The sequence below is a fragment of the Ursus americanus genome, chromosome 35 (genome assembly GCF_024610735.1).
Source record: "Ursus americanus isolate L20-20 chromosome 35, mUrsAme1.1.p, whole genome shotgun sequence".
In the NCBI taxonomy this organism is placed as follows: domain Eukaryota; kingdom Metazoa; phylum Chordata; class Mammalia; order Carnivora; family Ursidae; genus Ursus; species Ursus americanus.
Genome location: NC_142161.1, coordinates 14299575 through 14325446, shown reverse-complemented (window position 1 = coordinate 14325446; position 25872 = coordinate 14299575). Strand labels below are relative to the sequence as shown.

General features: G+C 41.9%; 1 long non-coding RNA gene across 2 annotated transcripts in view; it reads left to right on the top strand.

The window, feature by feature from the left end:
• Positions 1-708: 708 nt before the first annotated feature.
• The window catches only part of LOC148107116 (uncharacterized), a 37616-nt gene continuing 12452 nt past the window's right edge, over positions 709-25872 (top strand). Inside the window, exons 1-4 of one of the 2 annotated variants that reach the window (XR_015723081.1) lie at positions 709-1346; positions 5372-5481; positions 17817-18123; positions 18742-18830. This is a non-coding gene — a long non-coding RNA (uncharacterized LOC148107116). Of the gene's footprint in view, positions 1347-5371; positions 5482-17816; positions 18124-18737; positions 18831-25872 lie in introns of both variants that reach the window. The other variant, XR_015723082.1, reaches the window with a different exon arrangement.

Genomic DNA, 25872 nt, shown 5'->3' with positions numbered 1-25872 from the left:
ATGTATGTATTTTATTTATATATATGTATAAAATATATCAGTCAAGTAATATCTTAATATATCTGCGTCTTTATTAACACATTATATAACAGTGTCTAGTGGCAATATAATAACTAATATGTAGTGATGAATGTAAATGATACTTTGAGATCTGTGATAACATAATATGACTGGGATGTGTGATTTCTATTGGTGATGAACCCATTAAGTACTGCTGATAGTACTATGGCTTATGGTCTATATTCACAGTTTAAGGAAATAATGGATTTCAAGTAGTGGTTAGTTAAAATATGTAATTTTTCAGGGCACCTGGGTGGCTCAGTCAGTTAAGTGTCTGCCTTTGGCTCAGGTCATGATCCCAAGGTCCTGGGATTGAGCCCCCCACCCCTGCCCCAGGGCTGGCTCCCTGCTCAGTGGGGAGTCTGCTTCTCCCTCTCCCTCTGCCGGGGCTTTCTCTCTCACTCACTCTCTTTTTCTCAAATAAACTCTTAAAACAAGAAAAAGATTTATTTCATAGGTCCCCTGATTTCTTTCCATGGATCCCTTAGGCATCCAAAGACCCCAAGTAAAAAAACCCTGTGGTAGGGGTTCCTGACTGGCTCAGTCAGTAGAACATGAGACTCTTGATCTCAGGGTTGTGAGCTCAAGCCCCATGTTGGGTGTGGAGCCTACTGAAAGAGAGAGAGAGAGAAAGAAAGAAAAAAAGAAAAAGAAAGAAGGAAGGAAGGAAGGAAGGAAGGAAGGAAGGAAGGAAGGAAGGAAGGAAAGAGAGAAAGAAAAGAAAAAAGAAAAGAAACCCCATGGTTTAGCAATTACCTGAGAGCCCCAGGAAGTAAAGGACTAAATGAATAGGGCTCACATCCATTTCAGAGAAACTGCTTTTATTTTGTTTTATATATTAGAGTTTCATCTAAGATTTCATTTGGACTAAAAATGGTTTCTGGGGCTAAATAATGTATAATTTTTGAAAATAATTGTAAATGAAAATTTATTCTCTGTTTATCTTGCTTTTTTATCTTAAACTGATTTCTTTTGTAAATATTCTAAGCACATTCATGTACCATCAAGTTTATAACCCTGGAAATAGAGATTTAAAAGTCAACAGTGCGTAGTCGAAACCATGGGACATCAGTTAGATTGCCCAGCAGTCATCTGTGCGAGTGTAACATGAGAAGAGAAACAGGCCTACGAGTAAGCAGAAGAGAAGTCTGGACAGAAAGAAGGAGTTGTCAGCGAGGTGGGAGAACACAACTTCCGTAATGTTACAGAAGCAAAGGGTGTTGAATGCTGGAGATGTCACATAGCATGAGGACAAAAAAGAATCCACCAGACTTGGCCATAAGGAGGTCAGTAACATTTCCTGGGGCATTTTCAGCAGCGTGGGGAGGGCTGATGCCAGTTTGAAATGTCTTGAAGACTGAACAAGTGATAAAGAAGAAACAGTGTGGCATAGACCAGGGCTTTTTGAATGTCTGGTGAAGCACAGTATCTGTAATTTCCAATCTGTCATGGACTGACAGCAGTCCCTCTGTGCGTGACTAGCGTGTCACTTGCACCAGGTACAAGGTACCCTGAGACAACCTAACTGGTATACACTCTGTTCAAAAAGACAAGTCCACTGACGACAGGCTTGGAGGTCCTGGCCATGTCAAATCGCTGTAAAAGTTTCTAAATGTTCATTCTTAATTCTGTACAGTAGTAGAGGTATAGATGTTTTTTTAAAGATTTTATTTATTTGAGAGAGAGCACGAACAAACAGGGGAAGGGGCAGTGAGTGAGGGAGTGGGAGTGGGAGAACCAGACTCCCCGCTGAACAGGGAGCCCCACGTGGGGCTCAATACCAGGACCCTGGGATTATGACCTGAGCCAAAGGCAGATGCTTAACCGACTGAACCACTCAGGCGCCCCTACATTATTCTTCCAAGAAAGTTATCTGTCAAGGAAGAGAAAGACTAGTCAGTACTCTGTGGGGCCTTATAGGGTCAGGTGAAGGTTTTTACCAATATTAATTCTTGCAACTTTCTCCTCTGAGTATTTCCTGATGTTCTTCATGCTTCACATTCTTTTTAGCCCCTAATTTGGATCTCCAGCCCCTAAAATAGTTCCTGGTATATAGAAAGCTTTTAAATTAAAAGTTTGTTGAACTAGAGAATGAACCTTCATGTGAACTGTGGGGGATCCAAGCGGTCCTGTGCTTCCACATTTAATAGTAGTATATCCTGCCTCATTTAATCTCTGGATATTTATTTTGCCTGTAGTCAGGGAGTTATCAGGGAGCCTGCTCATAATCTTCATAGTCTTTGAGTTCATTAAAGCATTATTTCATCTTCAAAGATAACATCACTGACTTTTACTTAGTAGGACCTGTGTTTTGAGGCGATTTTTCCCCCCTCAAAATTGGTATTGGATTTCCTTTTTGCTTTGCCTTTCCCTTCCCTCTTTAAGGACATACATTAACAGAAGAACAGGTTTGGGACCATACCATGGCCACAGAATAAAGAGAATTAAATTGACCTGCACAGAGCTCAAACCCTAAAATAATATTTTGCATTAAAAAACTTTCATCTTTGGGGCGCCTGGGTGGCACTGCGGTTAGGTGTCTGCCTTCGGCTCAGGGCGTGATCCCGGCGATCTGGTATCGAGCCCCACATCAGGCTCCTCTGCTATGAGCCTGCTTCTTCCTCTCCCACTCCCCCTGCTTGTGTTCCCTCTCTCGCTGGCTGTCTCTATCTCTGTCGAATAAATAAATAAAATCTTTAAAAAAAAAAAAACTTTCATCTTTTATAAATCCCTTCACTTTCCTCTTTCTCTAATTGGACTGATTTTCTAATATCCCTCATATTTTTTCATCTAAAGCCTTGTCCCTAGTCCCCACAGTGGAACTCAAATCTGTACCCAGAAAAATGAGAATTCTAATGAAAATATGGGCAAGATGAATAGGAGCCAAAGAAAAGCAGACAATTTCAGTCATTCATACAGCAGACATTTACTAAATGCTTTGTACATGCCAGACACAGCCCCGAGTGCCACGTATGAAATTGCCGTCCAGGAAGGTGTAGAACTCAGGTCCAGTTAGCTGTAGCAGGCTAGACTTCTTTTTAAATAGCTAGACTGGTTTCCTACGGTAGCCAGAAGGCTTTTCACAGTGTGTACCACTTAAATAGAGCTCTAGTACATTCTACACTAGACCGTTAACCTTAATCAAGCATTGTTTAACAAATTTAGGGAAGCAGCTAGAAAATCCCAGCTGTGTACATGTGTATGGTTTGGGAGTGGGATAAAGAGGGAGGTGAGTACATGGGAACTTCCAGTACTTTGGGAAATACGTGGTAGTTCAATTTATAGCTTAATCAGTAAGTGTTATTAGGACTTTTTGTCCAATTCTGGGATGAGGAATACCTTAACTCTTTAGTTGTAAATCTTATTCTCCATCCAGCCCTTCGTATGAAGTGCACAATCTGTAGGAAAGTATGTTGCCAGTATTAGATACAGTGACTGTTGAAGTGTGTGGCTCGCATGTATTTGTTCATCTTTTTTGTTCATTCACTCACTCGTTCAAAAACAGTTGAGTGAATACATTCTATGTTTAGCATCCTTCAGTGCCCTAAAGGAGCTGGGCTGAGAAGAGAAGAAATATATGTAAATAGCCATAACACAAGGTGGGAAGTGTTCCGTGCTGGACCTAGAAAATACATGATTAATTCCATTCACCTGGCTGTAAAAATAGCCCAGAGCCATTCAGGTATACCACATGGAAGTCTGTTTTGCACAGTGGCAAACTGTCATCTATTGATGCACTTTATGTCAGAGGATCAAGCTAGAGCAGTTTGAAGAATATTAAATAATATCGCTTTGGCATAAAAGGCTATGTCAAAATTAGATGTGTTTTTTTAGCATATTAATTTCTCACATGCAGTTACGTAATTCTTAAAGTGCCTTCTATAAATGCATATTATACCACAAAATATACATCTACTCTGGCAGCCTGGCTTTCACAGTCACGTGTCATCAGAATACCTGCTCCTATTACCTATTAGGTGCATGACCCCCGGCAAAGTATTAACTTTGGTGGGCCTCAGAGTCCTCATCTGGAAAACGGGAATAGTGCCAAACTCTAGGGTTGGATAATACATCATTGTCGTCATCACCATAGCTAACATTTATTGAGAACTTGCTATGCACACTTCACATAGATTATCTCACAGATTATTCCTCCAAACAAGGCTAGTAGTGGTGCTAGTACTCCTCTGTTTAGTTTAGAAACTGTAGCCTGCAGTTTAAATAGCTTGCCCAAGGTTTACATGACAAAGAAGGTGATAGAGACAGGATCCAAACCCAGGTAGTCTTGACCTGTTATCCTTTTTTTTAAAACAGCTTTATTGAGATATAATTGATATGTCATACAATTTACCCATGTAAAGTGTACAGTTCAGTGGTTTTTAGTATAGTCACAGTTATGTAACCATCACCACCATCTAATTTTAGAACATTCTTATCCCCCATGCCCTACAAAAGAAACCCCATACCCATTAACAATCACTGCACCTCAGCCTCCTACTCTCAGCCCTAAGCAGCCACTAATCTGCTGTTTCTAGAGATTTGCCTATTCTGGACATCTCATATAAATGGAATCATAAAATATGTGTTTTTTGTGATTGGCTTCTTAGCATAATTCTTTCAAAGTTTATCCATGGCATTGCATATATCAGAACTTCATTCCTTTTTATGGCCAAATAAAATAATATTCCATTGTATGGATATACCACTTTGGTTGATGGGCGGCCTCTTGGGTTATTTCCACTTTTTGACTATCATAGATAGTGGAGCTATGAACATCTGCGTACAAGTTTTCTTGTGTACAGATGTAAGTTTTCATTTCTTGGCTGTATATTTAGTAGTTATATACTAGGTCATATGACAACTACATTTAAGTATTTGGGGAAAATTTTTTTTTAATTGTGAAAAAGTAATTGTTTTTAAGATTTTTTTCCGTAATCTCTACGCCCAGCGTGGGGCTCAATCTCACAATCCTGAGATTGAGAGTCACATGCTCCACTGACTGAGCCAGCCAGGTGCCCCATGTTTGTGAAAAAATTTAAAGTTGGGTAATAGTATAGAGTACCTGTATACCCTCCATTTGGATTCCATAATTGTTAACATTTTGCCAGTTTTATATCCCTGCTTCCCCCCACACATATCTCCCTCCTCTCCCCGCCCCTCTCTCATTTCATTTTTTAGAGCCAGCCCTCTTAACTACTACTTTGTATTCATCCCCAATTGAGTGAACATAGGTGAAATAGTATAATGCCTGGCCAATAATAGCTACTCAATAAATGTAAATTCCCTCCTTTCCTCTTTTCCCCAATACTAGAAATGTTATGTAGAACCTGGGCTGCAAGCTCTGCATGGAGATAAGAGAAGTGAGATGTAAATAAAGACTCGTGGACCTTACTTTGCACAGTATTCCCGGACCAAGGTCAGGTAGGTGACCATCCAAACTGTGGTGATCTAGCTGTCCAATTTCTGGTTGATTTCATTAGGATGATAATTAGGTAAAATAGCAAGATAAATTCTACAAACAGTTACATTAGTAGAAAACAAAACAGACAAAATCCAAACCATCGCAACAGCTTGTGTTTTTTTAAGGTAGCAGGAAATGCAGTTCCTAGGATACATAAGCCTATTCTAAAGCAAAATAAGAAATCCCACTTCCTAGTGTAGACTTTCATATCCCTACATTGCGTGTTCAGACATGAAGAAGGAGCTGTGAAAGAGAACTGACCAAAGCTGAAGCTTTACCGGGAATGCTAACAGGAAAGGTTCGTTTCTTCCTGGACAGTGACATAGAACACATGAAAAGTAGGGCAGCACATGACCTACTTATTATTGATTTATTTAGAAGAATCAGTCATAACATTGTATCATTGTGGGCTCTTCATGGCAGTGAGATTTACCTGCTTTCCAAGAAACTATTGGGCTTACTGGAATTTTTATGAATCCAGACCTGCCATCCATAATTTTTAGACATCAGACCCTTAGCAGCTATATTCCTGGAGCAGAGGTTCTCTCCTCACTGCTGAGATAAATCCAAGGAGATTACACCTGCTGTTGGTCTTGTAGATAGATACCCAGGTCTGACGCTTGAGTCCCACTGGGCCTGACCCTGAGATTCTGAGCCCTGGCCGTGTATCAAAGAGAGACCATTATTACACCTAACAAATCAGTGGTTTCTTAATATAATCTAATACCTGATATATATTCAAATTTCCCTAATTGTCCCCAAAATGTCTTCTTACAGCTTGTGTATTTGAACCACTGTCCAACAAAGTGCACATATTACATTTGGTTTTGTTCTTCTTAAGTCTCCTGTAATCTAGAACAGTCTCCAACAACCTTTTTTTTTCTCTTTTTTTAATGCCACTGACTTGTTGAAGAAACTCAGTGTCCTGAAGAATCTCTCCCCTGGATTTGTCTAATGGTTTCCTGTGATATTATTTCCTTGTTTCCCTATCCCCTGCAAGCTGGCAGTTAGACCTAAAAGTTTGGTTAGACATAGGCTAAACATTTTTTTAATAAAGATTTTTTTATTTATTCATTTGAGAGAGAGAGAAACAGAGCACAAGCAGGCAGAGAGGCAGAGGGAGAGGGAGAAGCAGATTCCCCGAGAGCCGTAAGGCTGACGTGGGGCTCGACTCAGGGCTGGATCACAGGACGTGGAGATCGTGACCCGAGCCGAAGACAGAGGCTTAACCATCTGAGCCACCCAGGTGGCCCCAGGCTAAACATTTTTGATAGGAATACTTCCTAGGTGATTCTGTGTCCTTCGTCCTACATCACGTCAGGTGCACATGTTATCTGGTTCTCCCACAGATGGTTCATGATTGATCAGTGTGGTCAGATGATCACAGGCTGATCCCTCCCATTACACAGCTGTGTTTTCCCCTATGACCAGTAAACTAATCTACGGGATGATGCTTTCATTCTTCTATTAACTGCCACCATGTGCCGTGCTAAGTCCTGGAAGATCAAAGGGAAAGTGAAAGAAAAAATTATCTTTGCCTTCCTGGTTTGAATCAGTGGATCAAGACAAAATACATTGTCTGGTCACAATGGAGCGAAATTAGAAACTAATAATGACAAGTAATTTGGGAAATCTCCAAATATGTGGAAATTAAACTCCTAAATTTTAAATTTTAAATTAAACCAAGATGATAAAAATTAGTTCTTTACAAAAGAAGAAAAAGATTTCCTAATCCAGGCTCATGATGGTACTGCCTCCCACAAACTTGCTTTTTTGCGCATGTTCCTGATTGAAGTCTGTGCCTTTAGTTTTGAAGTCAGAAACCGGGCAGCAGTCTGACACCTCCTTCTCCTTCACCTTTCCTTAACCAACCCACCACCAGTCCTCCAAATGTTATCTTCTAGAAAATCTCTCAGACTTGTCCACGTCTTCCCGTGCCCCTAGCCCCAGCTGCCATCATCTCTCACCAGGATACTGTCAGGCTTCCACAAGCTTCCCTGTGCTGCATCTCCAGCGTGCCCTCCATCCTGCAAGCAGAGGAATCTTGCCCAGCTCAGAGTTCATCCTGTTTACAATCCTTCAGTCTCTTTACATTTTAGGATCAAGATCAAGATCTTCGATGAGGGGCTCCTGGGTGGCTCAGTCAGTTAAGTGGCTGCCTCTTGATTTTGGCTCAGATGGTGATCTCAGGGTCGTGAGATGGAGCCCTGCAGGGGGCTCCACGGTCAGTGGGGAGTCTGCCTGAGATTCTGTTTCTCCAGCTTGCACTTGCACAGGCGTGTGTGCATGCGCTCTCTCTCTCTCTCTCTGTCTCTCTCTCTCAAATCAATAAATCTTAAAAAAAAAAAAAAAAAGACCTTCAGTGAGGCCTGTAGGGACCAACCCCCACCCTTTCACTACCTCCCCCACCTGTCTAGCTCCTATACCCTCTTGCTTTCCAGGCTACATCTACTCTGACTATGCTGTCTGCTCCTCAAGTGCCCTGTGCTGCTTCCCATTACAGGACCACTGTGCTCACTGTTCCCACTGCCTAGAATGTTCTCATCCAGCATCCTTGCTCAGCCAACTCCTCCTTGTCGCTCAGATCTCAAGCCCATTATTACTTCCTTGGAGAGGTTTTCTGTAATCCCCCAGATGAGAGCAGACTCTGGTGGTCCATGCTCTTAGCAACATGTGCCTTTCCCTTTTATCACAGTATGTATTTACAGGGTTTTTTTGTGACCAGTGGATTAATGTAGATTAAATCTCCCTCACTAGATTGCTAACTCCCTAAAGGATGAGACCATGCCTCTTCTGCTCATCACTGCCTCTCTGGTACCTGGCCCAGTAGCTAGCACATGTAGGAGCTCAGTATAGATTTGACCATTCATAAGAACAGAACAAAACTATATGTCGATGTTTACCACAATTTTATTTATGAGAGAAGAAAAGGTATCAACATAAAGATTAAATGATAGGAAATTTACATAATGAAATATTGTGACCATTAAAAATCATGTTTCTGAGTAATATTTAATGATATTGGAAAATACTCATTACATCATGTTAGATTAAAAAGACATAATGAGGGGTGCCTGGGTGGCTGAGTTGGTTAAGTGTCTTCCCTGGACTCAGGTCATGATCCCAGGGTCCTGGTCAGGCTTCTTGCTCAGTGGGGAGCCTGCTTCTCCCTCTCCTTCCACCCCCCCCCACATTCTCCCTCAAATAAATTTAAAAAAAAAATTTAAGATTTTATTTATTTATTTTTGTGAGAGAGAGAGTGCGTGCAGATGAGGGGGTTAGAGGGGAGAGGGGCAGAGGGAGAAGCAGACTCCCCACTCAGCAGGGAGCCAGATGCAGAATTCGATCCCAGGACCCTGGGATCATGACCTGAGCCCAAGGCAGATGCTTAACCCACTGAGTCACCCAGGTGCCCCTCAAATAAATAAAATCTTAAAAAAAAAGAAAGAAAGAAAGAAAGAAAGAAAGAAAGAAAGAAAGAAAGAAAGAAAGAAAGAAAGAAAGAAAGAAAAGACATGATGAATGTGGAATAAGAGTCCTATTTATTGGTATTTCTTAAAGTAAAATTATTCAGTATAGTTTTGTTCCCTGCTTTTCAGTTAACATTGTATGAAAATATATATTGTATATATGCAAAAGATATATATATATACAGAGAAAAAGGTTGAAAATAATGTTAATGGTGGTTTATTTCAGTAGACAGGATTTCAGGGGAATTTATTTCTTCAGACTTTCTGTATTTTCCAAATATGGAGGCAGCTGTAACTAAGAACATAGACCCTGCTGTTAGCTAGAACTGAGTTCCAGGCACAGCTCTACCTCCGCCACCTAGACGTCTGTTCAGTGACCTGGGCAAGTTACTTAACTTCCCCGCAGAAGAATACCTACTCACAAAGTTGTTGCAGGAAGCAAATAAAGTAATACTTATAAATCACTTAGTACAATTTCTGCCATATCAATAAATAGCTGCTCTTGTTATAGATTTTGATCTGATAAAAATGTTACTTTTAAAATTAAAAAAAAAAAAACTTTCCTTGGAAAAGAAAAAAAATGGAAAACAAGGGGCGCCTGGGTGGCTCAGTTGGTTAAGCATCTGCTTTCCGTCTGCCTTCGGCTCAGGTCGTGCTCCTGAGACCCTGGGATCAAGCCCAAGATGAGGCTCCCTCTCCCTCTGCCATCCACTCTCCCTGCTTGTGCTCTCTCTCTCTCTGTCAAATAAATAAATAAAATCTTAAAAAAAAAAAAAGGAAAAACAAAACCCACATCTAGTTTCAATTCTATTTTTAAAACGAAAAGAATGAACACTGCAAAAGCGAAGGACTACTGGGCCGGAGGATCAGCAGTAGGAAGCAAGATCATTGAAATTCAGGAAATTAAGTCCTGAGTCACTTTCTGAAAAGCAAAAACAAAACCCTTACGTCGCCAACTTAAAGAGAGGTGAGAAAGCCGGCTCGGAATGGGTTCATCTACTCAAGTACAGCGGCTACTACGGCAGAGCCCCTCAGGGCTGTTAATACTGTGCTCTCGAGCAGGAAGGAATTCAGCCAAACTGTTCGCCTAGACTTGTGTCAACAACATCGCAGCCAGCCCTGGAAGCCGGGTAACCCCCTCCTCGATGGGTACAGACTTACACAACCTCCAGCTTCTCCATAGCAGATGGCAGTTTGGCTCCACAATCAAGTGGATGATAATATGTCAGCTATCCAAGATTTGTGCCTCATGTTCCAGTCAGGGCAACGTGGAGTCGGAGAGACCAATTTTGTAACAAGGGTTAGGTTTTCTGTGTGGAAAGACCTGGTTTGAATCTCAGCTCCCCGCACTTCCCCAGTTTTAAGACTTCAGGCTAAAACTTAATCACTCACGAGCTTTGTTTTCTCCTCTGTGGCTGGGAATGATAATTCCTACCTCCCCAGGAAGCTGTGCAGAGGGACGGGACAGAGATGATGTATGTGAAAGCTTAGGACAGAGCTCGACAACTGGCAGGAGCGATGTGTTACTTCCCACCTCCCCACGACCCAGTCCGTGGGGCGGGACCAAGAGCACCACGCCTGTATCTGAACACAGGGAGACATGCAGCCCAGTTTCTTCATGGGGCGTATGTCCAGCCAGCAGGGCTTGCTGCCAAGTGGCGGAGGCCTTCAGAGAGGGGATTGACACAACCCCCCCTTCAGGAAGCAACATTCCTAAGCAGCCCTTCGACCCATTAGAACAGTTCAAATTGTTATTAGTTTTAAATAGATAATGATCACATCTGCTTTCTTGAATGATTATACATCCAAAATTTCTAACTATAAACTTAAACCACGATAACCTTACACACACACACACACACGCACACACACACACACACACACACAGAGTCCTTGAATCAGAAGAGTGATTTTCATTACCGGTCACAGCTTTTCCCCCACCTTTTTATTTTGAAAAATTTCAAACATAGGAGAGTGGTAAGTAGTACAGTGAACACCATATGCTGTTCTGTTATATTTATCATTAGAATGTCACTGCATTCGTTTTCTCTCATTCTGCTTTTAATTTTCAACTTTTTGCTGAACCATTTAAGAGTTAATTATAGACACTGTGACACTTCATCCCCAAACACTTCAGTGTGTATTTCCTAAGAAGAAGGACATTCGTCCTACATAACCACAGAATGAGTATCTCGCTCAGGAAATTTAACATAAATGCACTAGTATTATCTAATATACAGTCCATATTCAAATATTCCCAATTATCCCAATAATATATCCTCCATAGGTTGAAAAAAAAAATCTAGACTTAAAAAAAGAAACAAGGAAAAAAATCATACATTACATTTAATTGTCATGTCTCATCCACTTATTCTGAAATTTAGCACTTCCCCCTTTGGTGCTAAAGCTGTTGTTTTCCTCTTAATTTTTATGTACATGTTGGGCCTCATAACTAAATATGGGCCCCAGCAATTTTTCATCTTTATTTCTGATCCCTGTACTTTAAAAAAAAAAAAAAAAGTGGCTTGCACTGAAAATAATCCCGCTATTTTTCAATTTTTAACTTTTTCAGTTCTTAGCATATTTACACAGAATGACACCCGTTCACAGCATCTATACAATGAGAGGCCTAAGGAGGGAAGGGATGGGGCATTCATCTTGGGGCTTGTTCAAGTCAAAGTAATGACAGAACTTTCAGGTGACAAGCCCAATGGGTTGTGACTGGAGATGGGAAGCTGATCCTCTTCCTAGGTAAGGTAAAGAAAGGCACAGAGAAGTGAAAGGGGAAGCCACAGGATAGGTGACTTCCCCAGGAGGACTGTCCTTGAGGAGGCTAGTCTGAAACTCAGGAAACTTCCAGGCCAGAAGCAAAGCAGCGAGGTATCGGCGATTGGGGTGCAGAGGTAATGGGGAAGAAACAACGAATCCCACCCCTGAGCTGCTTGTGGTTTTTAATTCAAGGTGCAAATTAATTCTCAAGACCAGGCCGGGAGAGGAGCCAGGGGACTCAGAGCTATGCCAGCTGGAGTCAGAGCAGGTAACCTTCTGGAGGAACAGGATGGAGGTTAGCAAAGCCTCACATCTCCTGGGGCAAAACTCCTTTAGGTAAGGAAACCAGAAAAAGAACCAAAAATAATCATCAAGAAGGGAAGTTGCAGAGGAGACCGGGAAGAGACAAGCTGGGGGACAAAAGCCAATTCAGTTGGGAGGGCCAGAGAACAAATGGAAAGAATCTGTGTCCTTGACAACGTTGAGACACCAAGTTAACCAACTCCAAAGCCGCCCCACCTCTGAACTTCTTGTTATGTAAAATAATACATTTCTGCACTGTTAAAAAATAAAAGGTAACCTAAATCGATGGATTAAGAAACTCCCCAAAAGTGCATATTTACCAAAAAGTCTTAAGAACCAGAAGAATGAAGTAAAAATATCAAATAGGTGTACAGAACATAATCACAAGGCAGCAAATATTCTCGGCTCATGAACTCTGTCTTATACATGTGGTTACATTTAAAAGTTTATGAAGAACAGGACTGTTAAGCAGTAATTCAGTGATTATTATTTTTTATTTATTTTTTAAAAAGATTTCTATATTTCAGTAATCTCTACACCCAATGTGGGGCTCGAACTCACAACCCCGAAATCAAGAGTCCCGTGTTCCACCAACTGAACCAGCCAGGCACCCCTTGGTGATTTTTCTTTTAAAGATTTTTATTTATTTATTTGAGAGAGAGAGCGTGAGAGAGCAGAAGCAGGGGATGCTGCAGAGGGAGGAGAAGAAGCAGACTCCCTGCTTCTCCTGGACCCTGGGATCATGACCTGAGCCGAAGGCAGATACTCAGCCAACGGAGCCATCCAGGAGCCCCCTCCCCAACACTCAGTGAGGTTTAAAGGACCAGAGAGAAAAGGCCAGCAAAAGGAAAATCTGCTATAGAGGCCCTCAGTTTCTTTTTTCTTTTTTTTTTTTTTTTATTTATTCATTCGACAGAGAGAGAGCCAGAGAGAGAGGGAACACAAGCAGGGGGAGTGGGAGAGGAAGAAGCAGGCTCATAGCGGAGGAGCCTGATGTGGGACTCGATCCCATAACGTCGGGATCACACCCTGAGCCGAAGACAGACGCCTAATGAGTGCGCCACCCAGCGCCCCAGGCCCTCAGTTTCTTAAAACATATGAATATATATATATATACATGTATGTATATGTATACGTAAATGTGTTTATTGTGTACATACCTGCATATATGTGCGTACACTCACATATACACGACACACACACACAGATGTGCATGTAATACACTATCTACGCACAAAATTGGCCTTGCCCGGGAGGCACTGGTGAATGCGTAAGCAGTTCTCATTATTCAGGAGGTGACAGGGAAAGCAGGGTACTGACTGCTGGAGGTTGAAAAGAAGTTTAAGGTGCTCTTGCCACATAAGGAGGGGATTTTTGCCAGAATAACTAGAATAAATAGAGCTTTCACAATGCTCCAGTTTTAATAAGGTTTCAAAAGCAGCCTGAGTAATGGAGGGGTAAGAATCGTGCACTGTTCCCACTGTCGTGCTTCTCTGCGGTGAACTCTGCTCAGCAGATCCTGACTCATCGGGGGAGATTAATAAGCCCTCTTCGTGTCTAACCATTAACCCCAGCGTCCTTCAGTGTACTGGTACAGGTTTTACTCGAGAGGTGCTTACAGGACCGGGAATGAATTTAACAGGCTCTAGTTTACAAATTCAACCCTAAAATTTTCAAACTTGTTTCCTTCCCCATATTATGAAGATAGTCTGTGCTGGAGTTCAGGAGAAGAAAGGGGGATGCATATTTTCACCCCTCTCACCCTCAAACTAACGGCACAACCGTTGAAATGAGACATCCGTAGTTCATTTAGTGACGAGTGGTATTGACCGGCTCTTTCCTGTGCTTCGTACCCTCTAACCTCCAGGGGTGGTGCTGCTTCGGATTCGAACAGCTGCGCATTTCCAACATAGTATTCCCTACATGGTGTCAAATGACTGGGGATGAAGTTTTGGTGACTGGATGATTTATTCACTTAGTCATCGTTGTTCCATCAGGGGAAACAATAAGAGGCTTTTGTTTGTGTTTCTGTGTGTAGGGTGTGAGGGATGAGGAGAAGAAAATAGCCATATAATGCCATCTTGGTCCTCTTTTTTTCCTCTCTCAAAAGAGGTCTTTATCTTCAAATTACTATAAATATGTCATAAATATATCATAAAAAATACTGCACTGTGGTTCTTTCTACATTGTTTCTTCATATTTCCCTGGAAAGTTTCTTTTTTTCCTTTTTTATTAAAAAAAATACATGAGTATGTTCTAATCATAAAACATTCGAACATTACAAAAGCATACAGAGTGAAAAACAAAGGTCTCCCTTCATTGCCCTCACCCAGCCCTCCTCTCCCACCATTCAGTCTCTACAAAAAAGTTCTTTAAAAAAAAAAAAAAAAAAAACTCTATTACCACAGTTTGGGGCACTTTCATAACAACAGATGGCATATTGTAAGCAACAGGCAAATTTCAAAAAAAAGCCATCAGAAATCACTGAACATGAACCTCACTGTGGAACACATTCCCAGAAAATGCCAGGACAAGTCATGGCAGAGTGACTCAGTACAGAGCAGGGCTGCCCCCACCTCCAAAAAAAAAAAAAAAAAAACAGGCACACGGAGGCCAGGAACATCTGGGTTTGCTTCTGGATGTACTTGAACTAGCTGGATGTCCTTGAGCAACTTTTGTTTCCCCAGTTAGGCATGTCAGTAGGAGCATGAAATGAGACTGTGTGTTAAAACACCCAGCAAGTGCCTGTCGAGTGCTAAGTTTTTGGCATATATTAGTTTTCCTCCCACTTCCAGAGGAACTCTGTGGCATCTAACGCACACGCTGGTTTATTTCTGCTGAAGTTCTAGTTACGTCTGCATGTTTATGGGGAAAATCATAATCCTATTTTGTACACTGTTTAGAAAAGGTGAAAAAGAGCATGCTTTGCTCTCCTGCCAAGCTGCTCAAAGCACGTTGGTCTTTTCATTTGGAGGCTGATGTAGAAATAGCTCTGCACTGCATTTGGGTTCAAGTAATGTATGTGGATTCAGGCAAAAGCGTCCAGGATCAAGACATCCTGATAATCATGGGTATGTTATCTCCTGGAATCCTGTAGCATTAAGTGACTGATTCAAAGAAGTTGAGTAATGGGGCCGCATTGGTACAAGAACATTGGGTTACTTTTGAATTATTCATGAAATATTAACATGGCTATTTGGGAGTTCAGAAGTTTTGGTTTTTGTCACCAAGAAAACTACTCTGCAATCATCCAAGAGGCAAGCTCATAATAAGGTGAAGGAAAAATTAAGGCTTCTGGACTGATGCACGAGCGTTTTCTGCAGTCTATGAAGCCTGGAGTGCCCTCTACTGGTTACCTTCCAGAGAGCCAGGCAGCTAATGGTTTCACCGAGGACCCCCAATTTTTGAAACACCGTAAATATAACCCTTTCTCTCTGTAACTTTCCTATTGAGTGATTTTTTTTTTCTGAAGGCTTATCCTCAAAGAGAAAGCAACAACTTTTTTTTTTGAGAACCAACTTGATTCCTTAGTCAGAAGTGTGTCTGAGAAGCTATTTAAATGTGATCAATTATCTGTTTGAGCCTAATTTCTAAAATAATCAACATGCCAGAAGAACTAAATGCAGTAAAGTGACCCCAAAATATTTAACTGGGTTTTACATTTTAAAAAAACATATTTTGTTGTAAGATACACTAGTCTCTCCATATGTTTTTCAACTTCCTGTGAACCTGTAATTATTGCAAGATAAAAAGTTGAAAAAAAATCTAGTGACTACTTTGCAGCTTTAACTCATTGAAATCTTTCTTTGAACTTGTTGAACCATAAAAGAAAGAAAATGCCAATGACAGAAATAGAAAAATATGCATCGGGGCGCCTGGGTGGCACAGCGGTTAAGCGTCTGCCTTCGGCTCAGGGCGTGATCCCGGAGTTCTGGGATGGAGCCCCACATCAGGCTCTTCTGCTATGAGCCTGCTTCTTCCTCTCCCACTCCCCCTGCTTGTGTTCCCTCTCTCGCTGGCTGTCTCTCTCTCTGTCGAATAAATAAATAAAATCTTTAAAAAAATATATGCATCATTTGAGATTTGTATTCTCTATTTTTCTTTCCCTGCTTTTGCCAGTACCCAGTAGCCGTTCCTGATGTCTTAAAGGACCTGCAAGGGTCCGGCAAGAACAGGTCTGCCCACACTCGCTGGCCATCACAGCTAACTGGACTTCTAATGTGAACTAGCTCACCGCTTTTCACACATGCGTTTAAAAGCAGAACCCTTATCTTCTAGTGCAGTGTAACCCAGAATTCACCCACTTTTCATTCATCCACGCATTCATTTATTCCCCAGTCTTGAGCACCTATTCTGTGCCCATGCACGGTCGATATGTCATGAGTATGGGCCGCTTCTCCCAGATAGGGGTCTGCAATATAATCACATTCCTTTTAACATTAAAACTAAACAAGTCTACCACACGCACACACGTGTGTACCAATCCCAGAAACATGTCTTTTTTTCCTTCTCCGGAATTCCTCTCTGTTAATACCTCCATGAACGCCAGGGGGCAGACTCGGGCTGGGACCCAGTCTTCTCTTGCTTGCCTACTGGTCTCTGCTGGGAGTGTGGAGACTCCGATTTGGACTAGTTTCTACCGCCCCCAGCATTGCCCTGGATTGCCCCCCGCCACACACACACAGATAGCTGCAATGACTCCTAGACGAGGGAAGGAAGATGTCCTTCCCCACCCAGTTTAATGCACACAAAGGGCAGACCTCCCAAACTGCTCTTTAAACACACGCGCGTGCGCACACACACATACGCACAGCCCAAAGGCCACCTCTCCCTAGAGGACTGGCAGCTAGAATACCCAGTCTTGTATCCATGACCTCCAAAGTCTCTAAAATCAAGTAACCTGTCTTTGACCTGGAATCATAAATCACACCTTTGGTCACTTTGTTCCGTATAAAGCAGACAACAGAGCTGCCTTCGTTGAAGTAGGGGTAGGGCTCTGTCTCTTTCCTCTTGTCCTTTCTCTGTATCTCTCCCCTCCCAGGTTGGTGGACATTGAGGTACCGCTTGGAACTGTGACGTTTTGTGAAATACAGATCGAAAGCCACTGATCTCAGGGTGCCTGGCCAGCTCAGTCAGAAGAGCAGGCGACTTGATCTCACGGTTGTGGGTTCAAGCCTCACGTTGGGTGTAGAGAGTACTTAAAAATAAAACCTTAGAAAGAAACAAAGGCCACTAAACTATTTTAAAACTCTTATTTTACAGTTGAGAAAAATGAGACCCAAAGTGTTGATCTGGAACTCAAGCTGAGATTTTCTGGTTTCACAGCCCTGCTCTTTTGGTTGTATTGTATTTTTTCTTTTTTCTTTTTTATCTCTATGAAGACTTATGTGTTTTATGCCTCATTCCCTCCAAGCACAACCTTAGGTAGTTATACTTTGAAAAGCAATCTCATAAGCTAATTTATAATTGGATGTTTATGGCCAATAATAGCTTGGTAAATTCCTTCTATCAAGATGTATCTGTCGGGGGCGCCTGGGTGGCTCAGTTGGTTAAGCATCTGTCTTGGGCTCAGGTCTGCTTCTCCCTCTACCCATCCCCTCCGTGCTCATGATCTCTCTCTCTCAAATAAATAAAAATCTTTAAAAACAAGTGTTTATAAAAGATAGGACTGCCTCCATTAAGTGACCGATTGGCTGTGGCAGAAGAGGTAGAGATTAAAATGATTTCTGTGTTCTTTTTTTTTTTCCTTCTAGAATCTTGGCGTACATAATACCCAGCTCTGACTACTTGATAAATTGTATGACGTTGTAGACAAGATATCCATTTGCCCTCCAGATCTACTCTTCACCCTTCTTCACCCTGTTCTGTAGAGTGACTGGCCCACATGGTCTTTGACTTCCAGTTGGGTTCAACCAATAAAGATCTCCAGCAGAGACTAGAGGAAGAGAAGACAGTGAAGGAGGTGTTATAATTGTCCAACTTCATCCCTGAAAGGTCACACCCCCTCTTCTGGCAGACTCCACATCTCTCTGGATTGTGTGCTCCCTCCCTAGCCAACAGGTAGGACTAGCCCTGATACTGTTATCCTGGTGGTCTCCCTACACACTGCACGCTCTTGTGTAAATGTTACCTTTATTAAACCCACCTTGAATTATCCTATTTGAGTGTGCTGTTTCCTTCTGACATAGACAGATACATCTTTCTTTTTTTAAGATTTTATTTATTTATTTGAGAGAGAGAGAGCACAAGCACTGGGGAGGAGCAGAGGGATCAGGAGAAGCAGACTCACCACTGAAGAGGGAGGGACCCTGGGATCATGACGTGAGCCAAAGGCAGATGCTTAACCAACTGAACCACCCAGGCGTCCCTCATAAACACTTTGTGATCCATTTCTCTAACATCCAGCTTGATTGCCACTCACTTAATTTTGGTCCCTACCGCATCCTACCTGGATGGTATGATAGCTTCCTAACCAGTGCCCTGCCTTTAGCTTCCCAGTTTCCACACCACACGTGGCATTATTTCTAAGATGCAAGTCTGTACTATGTACTTCTCTGCTTAATACCCTTCAATGACTTGACATCACCTCAATGCGTTCTGTAGCAGTAATAATTTATCTTAAACTGTAGTGGCTTAAAGCAACAATAATCATGTTTTCTCTCATTGTTTCTGAGTCAGGAATTTGGAAAGGGCTTGGCCAGGAAGTTCTACCTTGGAGTCTTTCATGAGGATGCAATGAGATTCTGCCAGACCTGCGGTTATCAGAGGTAAGGATCCCTGGGGGCCGTCTTGGAGACTGGCTATGACACATACCTGGATAATGTCTAATCCTAAGGTGTCCTATAGGGCCATTCACTCTTGTCATTGGGAACAAGGACCGGTCATGTCCTAGTACATCCCAAGTTTGCTATTTTAGAAGTAAGAGGTATTTCTTAATTGGTTCATTTACTCCTCAGTTCCAGGAATTAGAGGTAAGGTATATACTCTAGTTGCTTCATTTATTTTAATTTTCTTGGGGGAAACTGGGTTAGTGCCACTTAAAAACAAAGCATTCTTGGAGCACCTGCCTGGCTCAGTCAGTGGAGCATGCAACTCTTGATCTCAGTGTTGGGAGTTTGAGCCCCACATTGGGCATGGAGATTACTTTAAAAAAATAAAATTTAGTATAAAAAATAAAGCATTCTTTCATTAGCATTATTGACAAATGCAAAATTATCTAAGTCATGTATATAAAACAATACATTAAACTAAATAGGTATATTAGAGCAACATAACATACTTAACATATTTAGTTTAATTCATTTAATGTATTTGATAATTTAAATATAATCAAGGGTACCTCAGTGGCTCCATCAGTTAAGCATCTGCCTTCAGCTTGGGTCATGATCTCAGGGTCCCGGGATAGTGCCCCATGTTGGGCTCCCTGTTCAGCAGAGAACCTGCTTCTCCCTCTCCCTCTGCCGCTCCCCCTGCTTATGTGTGTACACTCTCTCTCTCTCTGTCAAATAAATAAATAAATAAATCATTAAAAATAAATAAATAAAACATAATTAACATTTAAACCCAAAATTAAGTTAATAAAATTAAATTTACTAAATATTTCTAATCTGCTCTCTTTTCCTAAGACAAGATAATCACAACATTCTTCTTTATGTCCTCCTATAGCAGCTCCCAGTCCAATTCTTGGTATAAAGTAGATGCTCATTAAATATTTGTTGAGTTAGATTGACTAATACAAGGAGTAAATAATCCCCAGCCTTTCCTTCGCAGTTCCTTCTGAATTTCTGCAGAGCAGTGGACACTCTTGTGTTCTAGGCACTATGCTAACAAAGAACAAAGAAAAAGGAGACAAACCAAAAAACAAACTCTTAACTATAGAGAACAAACTGGTGATTACCAGAAGGGAGGCGGGTGGGAGGGATGGATGAAATAGGTGAAGGGGATTAAGAGTATAGCCATTATAGTGAGCACTGAGTGATGCATAGAATTGTTAAATCACTATATTGTATAATTGAAACTAAGATAACACGGTATGATAACTACACTGGTATTTTAAAAATATTTTTACATTAAAGCCAAGCCATCAAAGCAAATAATTGTATTATATTAAAATAAATTTTAAAAAATTTAAAAAAATAAAGTTTTGAAATCAGGACGTAAGTTATTGTTGGTGTGAACATTTAATACGCTGGCTTTTTTGTTTCCCCCATATGCTGTCAGTATATCCTAGAATTGCAGAAATACATTATGTCAAAGATGTGCCCCATGTCTCTTGCTTCCCTATGGTCTGTTGAAGAATGTGATGACTATGACAATTACATATGCTTTGTAAAGCTGGACTGACATCCTGTTGTCTTCCAGGAACTTCCTGGCTTCCTGCCATATGTATACATTTGCAAAATGCATCTGCAGAGTTAAGCATTTTTGATCTTGAGAGCTTAACGCACTTTAGAGGATGGAGAGGGGAGAAGCACTTTAGAGACTCTGGTTTCTATTCTGTAGTAAACATGGGTATAATATGCAATCTCTTACATGTTAAAGAAAGGACCATTGATGTTCCTGGAGAAACATTTTTGTCTTCATATAACTGAAGCATATTTACTTCAGGGCTGTTAGTCATTATTTCATCTTTATCACCATCATTACAATGTATGTGTAGTGGGGGGGGGGAATTAACACCCCTTTGTTCCTTCCACAGTTAAAACTGTTATAGCTTAGGAGCACATTTTTATTTTTTCTCTTTTTACTTTTTTCAAGTTTTAAATTCCAGTTAGGTAAGGGGTGCCTGGGTGGCTCAGTCCGTTAAGCAACTGACTTGATTTTGGCTCAGGTCGTGGGATTGAGCCCTGAGTCCCAACTGGGCTCCACCCTCAGCAGGGAGTCGCTTGAGATTCTCTCTCTCCCTCTGCCCCTCTCACTAATGCTCCCTCCCTCCCTCTCTCTCTCTCAAATAAATAAATCTTTAAGTTCCAGTTAGTTAACATACAGTGTAGTACTAGTTTCCGGTGTACAACATAGTGATTCATCACTTACATACAACACCCAGTGCTCATTACACGTGCCCTCCTTAATGCCCATCATCCATTTAGCTCATTCCCCCACCCACCTCCCCTCCAGCAACCCTCAGTTTGTTCTCTATAGTTAAGAGTCTGTTTTATGGCTTGCCTCTCTTCTTTTCCCCCTATGTTCTTCTGTTTTGTTTCTTAAATTCCACATACAAGTGAAATCAGATGGTATTTGTCTTTCTCTGACAGACTTATTTGGCTTAACGTAATACACTCTAGCTCCACCCACGTTGTTGCAATGGCAAGATTTCATTCTTTTTTATGGCTGAGTAGTATCCTATTGTGTATATATACCACATCTTCTTTTTTTTTTTTTAATATTTTATTTATTTATTTGACAGAGAGAGAGAGAGACAGCCAGTGAGAGAGGGAACACAAGCAGGGGGAGTGGGAGAGGAAGAAGCAGGCTCCCAGCAGAGGAGCCCGATGCAGGGCTCAATCCCAGCACTCTGGGATCACGCCCTGGGCCGAAGGCAGATGCTTAACGACTGAGCCACCCAGGCGCCCCTATACCACATCTTCTTTACCCATTCTCCAGTCATTGGACGTTTGGGCTCTTTCCATAATTTGGCTATTATTGGTAATGCTATAAACATCAGGTGCATGTGTCTCTTCGAATCAGTATTTTTGTATCCTTTGGGTAAATACCTAGTAGTGCAATTGCTGGATTGTAGGGTAGTTCTGTTTTTAACTTTTTGAGGAACCTAGGAGAACATTTTTTAAATTAATTATGAAGATGAGACTCTAGGGAATAACTTGGATGGCCTAGAGCCAGTAAAGGAAGAGCTTAAGCACTCTATAAGAAATGAACAAGAGGGATGGGGCGCCTGGGTGGCACAGCGGTTAAACGTCTGCCTTCGGCTCAGGTCATGATCTTGGGGAACTAGGATCAAGTGCCTGCATTGGGGTCCCTGCTCAGTGGGGAGTCTGCTTCTCCCTCTCCCTCTGCCCCCTCCCCTGCTTGTGCGCTGTCTCTCACTCTCTCTCGCTTTCTGTCAAATAAATAAATAAAATCTTTAAAAAGAAAAGAAATGAACAAGAATTTGGGGGATTAAGGACAAATAAGTTAGGGAAGTATGAAGGCTAAGCAAGATGAGGCAGCACTGGGGCTGAAATCTGGCCCACTTTCTGCTGTCAAGCTGTGAATTGCAAGGCCTGCTAAAGGAGAGCTGCTTTTTTTCTAAATGTGCACAAAGACATCACATGGGTCAGCAGTGACCCCAAGAGGGACCAGCATAATGCCAAGAGACTGCAACCTGAAAGGAAAAGATACAGAGTGATTTCTCCAGAAGAAAGAACGGACCAGGGATTTTTAAGCTCAGAAATGTTAAAATCCAATTTAGGTCATCCTGCCCTAAATGTCATCTCCTCCATGCCTCTCTTCCTTTGATAATATCTGCTCATGTACAATGTAGATGAGTAGTGCTTCAGAGAGAAGAGATTGAGGCAGTCTCTAGTGAGGGGATGAGGTGAGGAAAAGACAGAAGCAACAATGAGTTGAGGGGCTATACTGTGGCTGGAAACAAGACGTCAACCAGAGGACACTGAGAGGAGACTAAGCTCCAGAGAATCCTCAGAGACATTGGGGATGAGTATTTGAACTAACTGCTATTTGAATTTCGAAGAGCTTGAGGACATCCAGGCAGCTGACATTTATATTATACCTGATTAAATATCACCTAAGATCATTTGAGTTTTCAACAAATGGTCCTGGGACAACTAGACATCCGCATGCCAGAAAAATCAATCTAGACATAGACCTTACACCCTTCACAAAATCACTCAAAATGGACCATAGACCTACATGTAATATACAAAACTATAAAATCCCTAGAGGGTAACATAGGAGAAATGACCTTGAATTTGCTGATGATTTTTTAGATATAACACCAAAGGCACAATCCATGAAAGAAAAAGTTGATAAGCTGGACTTTATTAAATTTAAAGTTTTCTGCTCTGTGAAAGACACTGTCAAGAAAATGAAGAGATAGGGGCGCCTGGATGGTTCAGTCGTTAAGCGTCTGCCTTCGGCTCAGGGCGTGATCCTGGCGTTCTGGGATCGAGCCCCACATCAGGCTCCTCCACTGGAAGCCTGCTTCTTCCTCTCCCACTCCCCTTGCTTGTGTTCCCTCTCTTGCTGGCTGTCTCTATCTCTGTCAAATAAATAAATAAAATTAAAAAAAAAAAAAGAAAGAAAATGAAGAGATAAGCCCCAGACTAAAAGAAACTATTTGCAAAAGACATTTCTCTAAAAAAAAAAAAAAAAAAAAACCCTGTTTTCCAAAATATACAGAGAACACTTAAAGCTCAACAATAAGAAACAGACAACCTGATCCAAAAATGAGCCAAAGACCTTAACAGATACCTCACCAAAGAAGATATGCAGATGCATGTGATCTGCATGTTCCACATCATATGTCATCGGGGAAATGCAAATAAAAAACAACAGTGAGATACCACTACAGATGGCCAAAATCCAAACCTTTCCAACACCAAATGGTGGTGAGAATATGGAGCAAAAGGAGCTCCCATTCACTGCTGGTAGGAATGCCACTTTAGAAGACAGTTTGGCAGTTTCTTACAAAACTAAAAATACTCTTGCCATACAATTCAGCAAAAGTACTCCTTGGTATTTACCCAAAGGAGGTGAAAGCTATGCACACACGAAAACCTACACACAGCTATTTATAGTAGCTTGTTCATACTTGCCCAAACCTGGAAACGACCAAGATATCCTGCAGTGGGTGAATGGATGAACTGAGAGACATCTAGACAATGGAGTACCAAGCCATGAAAAGACATGGAGGAAGCTTACGTGTATATTACTAAATGAAAGAAGCCAATCTGGAAAAGTACATACTGGGGCACATCGGTGGCTCAGTCAGTTAAGCGTCTGCCTTCGGCTCAGGTCATGATCTCAGGGTCCTGGGCTTGAGCCCTGCATCTGGCTCCTGCTCAGCAGGGAGCCTGCTTCTCCGTATGCCCCTCCCTCCACTCATGTTCTCTCTCTCTCAAAAATAAAAAATAAAAATAGAGTAAAAAGAAAAGGTACATGCTGTATGATTCCATCTCTGTGACATTCTGGTAAAGGCAAAACTAGGAGACAGTAAGAAGATCAGTGGTTGCCAGGGGTTGGGGGTGGGGGGCGGTGGGGAGAGATAATAGGTGGAGCACAGAGGATTTTTAGGGCAGTGAAAATACTCTGTATGATACCATAATGGTGGATACTTGTCATTATATATTTGTCCAAACCCACAGCATGTACAACACAGACAGCACACCGTACTCTACGCTGTGGACCCTGTGTGGTAATGATGCGTCAGTGCGCATTCACCAGTTGTACCAAACGTACCACTCTGGTGGGGGATGTTGAGAATGGGGGAGGCTGTGCACGTGTAGGGGCAGGGAGTATGTGGGGAATCTTTGTAACTTCCACTGAACTTTGTTATAAACCTAAAACTGCTCAAAAAGTAGTCCATTAAAAAAAAAATCACTGGAGAAAGTGAGGCTAAGGAACTTATTCAGGGAATTCTTATTCTGAGAGGCTAAGGAACTTATTCAGGGAAAAATAGCCCATCTGTGATTGAAGTATGGCTCCCGCGACTTCCGCTTTCTGCCATGATGAAGTAAGAGGAACCAAACTCGCTGCCTGCCTTAAACGTTGTTTTAAACGGGGCAAAAAAATTGAAACAACAGTTTCAGACATTGGACAAGAGGCAGCAGAGAACAATGATCTCTGAAGGGAAATAAAAAGATGAAGTCTGTGGTCGCTCCGGCTTACTGCCTGGGCCGTTTCCAGGCAGTGGCACAGAGGAGGGGAAGCTGGCATGGGTTCTGTAGTCTCCCCAAGTGAAGGAGACAGAGTTGAGAAGTTGAGAAGACCCAGATGGCTGGAATTTTCAGGGCAGGGTACCAGAGAGACTGGCTGCACAGAAAGAGAGAGTGAGCTCCAAACATCTGAAGAGGGTTCCCATCAAGTCTTCAGCCGAGTACTGATAAGGACGTGTGAGGAAAGGACTATTACCTTCTGCTTTGGGAGCTCAGAAGTGAAAAGGAGTCTCACGGGGCTAAAATCAAGGTGTCAGCAAGGCTGCGTTCCTTCTGGTGGCTCTAGGGGAGAATCTGCCGCATTGCCTTTTCCGTCCCAAGGCTGCCTGCAGTCCTTGGCTCATGGCCCCCTTCCAGAAACATTGGGCCAGGTCTTTTTCATGCTGCCACCTCGCGGGGGCCTCTTCTTTCACTTACAAGAAGCCTTGTGATTGATGATACTGGGCCCACCTAATATAATTCAGGATCATCTCCTCCTCTTAAGGCCAACTGATTAACAAACCTAATTCCGTCTGCAAACTTAACTCCCCTTTGCCTTGGAAGGTAGCACTTTCCCAGGGTCTAGAGATCAGGACACACAGCTCTTCAGAGGCCATCGCTCCGCCTACCACAGTGGGTAGATTACTTGGAATTAGAATTGTGCCACTGCAGCGCCCCCCGTTAGGAGGACAGGAAGCCATAGTCTGTTTCAGGGGGCCACTTATATCCACTTTGCTGGAAAATGAACTTAATATCCTCGGGAAGTCTTCAGACTGCAGGAAGAAGAAGGTTTTGAGCACTTCCAGATCCTTTTCAGGAGCACTCAAACATCAAGCCCATTTATTATTGTATTAGTACCCTTAATTAGAGTATTCGTTTATTAGTACACTTAATTTCTACAAAGGACATGCAAAATACTCTCATGCTGTTCCTTGCC